The 6,000-nt window shown below is 41.0% G+C and overlaps 1 long non-coding RNA gene across 1 annotated transcript in view; it reads right to left on the bottom strand.

Moving 5' to 3' along the window:
• Nucleotides 1-2,489: 2,489 nt before the first annotated feature.
• LOC122809113 overlaps nucleotides 2,490-6,000 on the bottom strand; it is a 171,399-nt gene continuing 167,888 nt past the window's right edge. Inside the window, exon 4 of the long non-coding RNA XR_006365862.1 lies at nucleotides 2,490-3,179. This is a non-coding gene — a long non-coding RNA (uncharacterized LOC122809113). The remainder of the gene's footprint in view (nucleotides 3,180-6,000) is intronic.

The following is a 6,000-nucleotide window of genomic DNA, read 5'->3' as shown; positions in this document are numbered from 1 at the left end:
TAGGCCCAGTTGGAAGATCTGAGTGTCTTTATCTAACTGGTAAACTTGTGGTACCAGGATCACAGTATAAAGCTGAATGACAACAATTATATCATCACATAATTTTGGAACAAGGAACTCTAACACACTGACTACTTAACTGACACTGCTTTTAAAATAGACAGTGTTATTACAGACCTAGGCAACTTTGTGAAAAATGAACCCTTTTTTTCTTTTTTTATCACCCTGTATCCTTTTTCAATAGAAAATCCTTCTGCCTCACTCAACTGATTACTAAAAGCATCTCCTCACAGTCAGAAGTGATTGTAGTTCCTCTCTACTTATCTCTCATCAGCCCCATACTAGAATACCATGTACTCTTCAGTATGTACCTGTCCAAACACCATGCCCTTCTGTCTATACCTATCCAAACACCATACCCTTCTGTACGTACCTAGCCAAACACCATTCCCTTCTGTACATACCTATCCAAACGCCATGCTCTTCTGTACGTACCTATCCAAACACCATGCCCTTCTATATGTACCTATCCAAACACCATGCCCTTCTTTACATACCTATCCAAACATCATACCCTTCTGTATTTACCTATCCAAACACCATGCCCTTCTGTACATGCCTATCCAAGTACCATGCCTTTCTGTATGTACCTATCCAAACACCATGCCCTTCTGTACATGTCTATCCAACACCATGCCCTTCTGTACGTACCTATCTAAACACCATGCCCTTCTGTACGTACCTATCCAAACACCATGCCCTTCTGTACATACCTATCCAAACACCATGCCCTTCTGTACATACCTATCCAAACACCATGCCCTTCTGTACATACCTATCCAAACACCATGCCCTTCTGTACATACCTATCCAAACACCATGCCCTTCTGTACATACCTATCCAAACACCATGCCCTTCTGTACATACCTATCCAAACACCATGCCCTTCTGTACATGCCTATCCAAACACCATGCCCTTCTGTATGCACCTATCCAAACACCAAACACCATGCCCTTCTGTACATACCTATCCAAACACCATGCCCTTCTATATGTACCTATCCAAACACCATGCCCTTCTGTATTTACCTTTCCAAACACCATGCCCTTCTGTACGTACCTATCCAAACACCATGCCCTTCTGTATGTACCTATCCAAACATCATACCCTTCTGTATGTACCTATCCAAACACTATACCCTTCTGTACATGCTTATCCAAGTACCATGCCCTTCTGTACATACCTATCCAAACACCATGCCCTTCTGCACGCACCTATCCAAACACAATGCCCTTCTGTACATGCCTATCCAAACAGTGAGCATAACTTGCAAAACCCCAGCAGTTCCTCACTAAAAAAGAATGACTGAAAGATGTGCCTCACCTCTCAGCCTCTTAAATCTCTGAAACCTGGACATTGCCCCCCCCCCCCCCACACACACACACTGTTTTAGGCGAAGGCCCAAATGGAGGGACAGATTTTAAATACTGCTCTTATAAACTTAGAAAGTTGCAAGAATAACAGGGTTTGTGTTAGCATACATTTTGTGAAAAATATGAAATCTGAAACAAAACTACAGGCCATAATTTAATGAAAATATGTGGTAAAAAATTGGACATTCTATGAAAATCTTGACAGTTGAGAGGTATGCCCTCTTCTCTGCCATGTACAGATTCATGCACATTGCTCTATACCTGGTCTGAAAGCTGTAAATGATCCAGTCTTGTTTGAACTATAATATATCTGTAAAACCAGTAGCAATACAAATACAAGATCAAGGAACCTAATCTGCACTGCAGGATGACTAGGACTTTTTGGAATGACAGATATCTGTTAACAAAGAATTCCCCACCTCTGGAATAAACTCTTGCTTTATATAAAGCAAAGCACATCCATCACTATCTTCAAATCTAACTTGAACATATGGAAATGAAAGCTCAGATTTACCCTAGACCTAGCCTATTATCCCTGATGGGCAGGAGGAGTAACTAGCCAAATGTACAAGCAGGATTAGAGTGGCTAGGTTAAAAATGTGTAATTACTCAATTGTATGAACCTATTTACAATTCATTTCACTGCATAAAAGGTAGAGAAAGGGAAGGTACTGCTATGTGATTGGGGTGAAACGTTATATGATATAAGACTAGGCTGTACTAATACTCTAAATCATTTGTAATACTATCTAGACAGTTAATTAAGATTATCTACATTTCACTTTAAGGCAGAATTTGTTTTAACTTTGTTTTTAATTTCCCTCTCCCCTATGGTTCATTCACTACTCTTTACTCCATTCTTCTTCTATTCTATGCATGCATAAAACATTACATTCACATGGAAGCACAGACTGACTAAAATTCATCAACAGATAAATTCACTGAAAATTATTTAACAAGAGAGTAACTGAACAGCTTTGGGTCAAGAGGACAAGATAAGCCCCCACTCCCAATGTAAACAGCTTCAACACCCCCCCCCCCCCGACCACCCACATTTTATATAACATCTCCCAAGATAGCACAGCCTTGCAGATAGCTAGAAGAATGAGCAGGGCAATATAAAGTCCTAATCCCATTTCTCTAAGAGTTTATTGGATTTAATATATTGCGTAGTCACGCAAACTAGTCTATTTTCTGAACATTAACAGGGTAGTTATAAGGTCAGGCCAACAGATATGCAAATCATTTTAAAGCACAGCATTGCAGTCACAAGGTCTTTGGAGAAGAGAACAACTCTAGAAAGTTCTTTTTTTTTTCCTAGTACTGGAAGACTAGCCAGTATGGTACATACAGTACTATGTATATACCGTCAACGTGCAGACATTTATTGAACATGAGTCTGTTAGTGTTTGTCTATGACTAGACAAAAGGTGGCCTCAACTTTAGCCTCAAAGCAAAAATAAGATTTGTTGATTGCTGGGATACCAGCTGTTTCTTGTTCTGTGCCATCTGTTGTTCCAAGTTATCTGTGTTGTGCAAAACTGTTACACAACCACACCATTCCACATTATTTTTTGTTTTCAGACAAGGCTGGTTAAGGGTGCTATGACTTCAGCATTATGAGTGCCAAGACTTTCAGGTTCTTCTATGTCATCACTGAGAAACCACATTTTATTCATACTGCATGGTATTTCATCTGTAGTGAACAGATCTTCATGTAGTTTGAGGGTTTTTTCATCTTTTGCTGTGAGATAAATGAAGAAACAAGAACCAAATTGTTACTGTTTTACCTTTGCTTTATTGATTAATAATGTCACAGAGCTCTTTGAATTTAAAATGGGCATAGTTCATTAGACTCCAGCCAACATAATTTTTACAGTAAAATGTGTATTTCCTGCTGAAACTTATTTAATGTCAGATATGATTGTAGTTGAATGAAAATACATGTCATAACAACACATATATGTCTGCTCATACATATATCTTAACAGCAGGTAATATCAACTCAGCCCATCTACCATGCCCATATTTCTAGTAGGTGATAAGCTACCATGACTTTCTTTTAGTAGACTTGTTTATATTTTCTTTATGCATTTCTGAATAATCTACTCTTTGTAAAATCACTGCCTTTGGAGGGGAATCACCCATCCTGGTTTGACATTAAAGACCTCTCTCATTATCATGAGATTCTGTAAACCAAACCACAATATTTACACAGTCCCCTTTTTTCTATACCTCTGTATGTCTAAAAGAAGCTACAATCTTCAGTTTTGTATACACCTTTGAATTGTTTTGTCATTGCCTCCTCAATATCCTTGCCCATGGGATCAGAAATAATACATATTCTAAAACTATTCTTACTTCAAAAAACTGTGATGCTTGCCAGGTTTCCCCCATTTTTAGTATCAGGTAAATCTAATAACTGTATGTTGACTTATTGCTGTCTAGCAGCTTTTAAACATGTGCCTCACAAAATCACAGTAGAATGAAAGCTTTAAGATATAGTTTGTCTCGTCCCTGTTCACAGGTTCATAGGTTGGTACTAGGCTATCACCCCTAGGGCCTATAAAAGCCTAGCCATAACAATTCCCTGGCTATTTCTTCACACACTATTCACTTCCCTGGACCCCTGTCTAGCAGGGCGACTGATGTGATCCCGGGGTGAATTTATTTTCTCCCATCCAATCATCAAGGTTCCTTTTGAAGAGGGCCAAAGAGGCACTCTGCTTGACATGTATGGGCAATCTATTCCAGAGTCTGGGGAGTCTCTGGGTGTTTGTACACCATTCATAGAATTTGAGGCTAGCAGTGCCCAAGGGTAGTGCAAAACGCATCTCAGCACACCACTGGTGCATTGCAGTGGTCTCATTCCACTTAGACGATGAGCGTCAGCTCATCAAACATCAGGTATCACATCTCCGACATATGATGAACCAGTTACCACTGCATATAACAATGGTGAGCTTCATGTCATCCAGTCACAATATAGACATTTTAAGTTGCATATTAGCAATGTCAAGCATAAAACATACAGCTGTGTGCATTAATCTGGCCATATTCACCATGAGAACTGAAGAATAGCGTGAAATTTTCAACATTTTTGTTCTGACAGATAGGAACCACTGACTCTTTCTTCTAGAAATTTATGAGGTAGTGGTCCTCATACTGCTGTTTTGCCACCAGTTATGAAAAGATGCAGCATGTATCCTATGGACATAATTAGTGAAAGTGAAAATCTAGCACCCTAATCTGTGTGAAATATCAGACCCCACCCAAGAAAATGTCATGATAGCTCAGCCTGGCTATGTGGACCAAGGAACCAAGTCCTGACTGTGACCATCTGATGAGGCTTCAATTAGTAGCCATGGCAATTAAAGAGCCTGGCAGGGAGGAGGGAATGAAATGTCAAGCCCCACATTTCTCTCCTGGCAGATAGGGAGGGTTAAACTCATGACAGTGAGATTTCCCTGTTGGAGACTGGAGAAACCACCAACCATACTTTAAGAGGAAGGATGGGCAACCTGAGAGGAAACCCCCCATGTTGAAGCAAGGGGATGTTCTTCTCTGCAGACCATAGCATGAGTCCTCCTTGGTGCTTTGTGGGTGTGTGTGGCAGGAATAGTGCAGCAAAATAATCAAACGCTTTGAGGGTGTGTGTGGAAGGAATAGTGCAGCAAAGAATCAAACGCTTTGAGGGTGTGTGTGGCAGGAATAGTGCAGCAAAGAATCAAACGCTTTGAGGGTGTGTGTGGCAGGAATATTGCAGCAAAAGAATCAAACGCTTTGAGGGTGTGTGTGGCAGGAATAGTGCAGCAAAGAATCAAACGCTTTGAGGGTGTGTGTGGCAGGAATAGTGCAGCAAAAGAATCAAACGCTTTGAGGGTGTATGTGGCAGGAATAGTGCAGCAAAGAATCAAACGCTTTGAGGGTGTGTGTGGCAGGAATAGTGCAGCAAAAGAATCAAACGCTTTGAGGGTGTGTGTGGAAGGAATAGTGCAGCAAAGAATCAAACGCTTTGTGGGTGTGTGTGGCAGGAATAGTGCAGCAAAGAATCAAACGCTTTGAGGGTGTGTGTGGCAGGAATAGTGCAGCAAAGAATCAAACGCTTTGAGGGTGTGTGTGGCATGAATAGTGCAGCAAAAGAATCAAACGCTTTGAGGGTGTGTGTGGAAGGAATAGTGCAGCAAAGAATCAAACGCTTTGAGGGTGTGTGTGGCAGGAATAGTGCAGCAAAGAATCAAACGCTTTGAGGGTGTGTGTGGCATGAATAGTGCAGCAAAAGAATCAAACGCTTTGAGGGTGTGTGTGGCAGGAATAGTGCAGCAAAAGAATCAAACGCTTTGAGGGTGTGTGTGGCAGGAGGAATAGTGCAGCAAAGAATCAAACGCTTTGAGGGTGTGTGTGGCAGGAATAGTGCAGCAAAGAATCAAACGCTTTGAGGGTGTGTGTGGCAGGAATAGTGCAGCAAAGAATCAAACGCTTTGAGGGTGTGTGTGGCAGGAATAGTGCAGCAAAAGAATCAAACGCTTTGAGGGTGTGTGTGGCAGGAATAGTGCAGCAAAGAA

Source organism: Protopterus annectens, chromosome 8.part0 (assembly GCF_019279795.1).
Source record: "Protopterus annectens isolate FY-2018-M chromosome 8.part0, PAN1.0, whole genome shotgun sequence".
NCBI lineage: Eukaryota > Metazoa > Chordata > Ceratodontiformes > Protopteridae > Protopterus > Protopterus annectens.
Note: the sequence above shows the minus strand (reverse complement) of the source record. Positions and strands in the feature narration are given on the sequence as shown.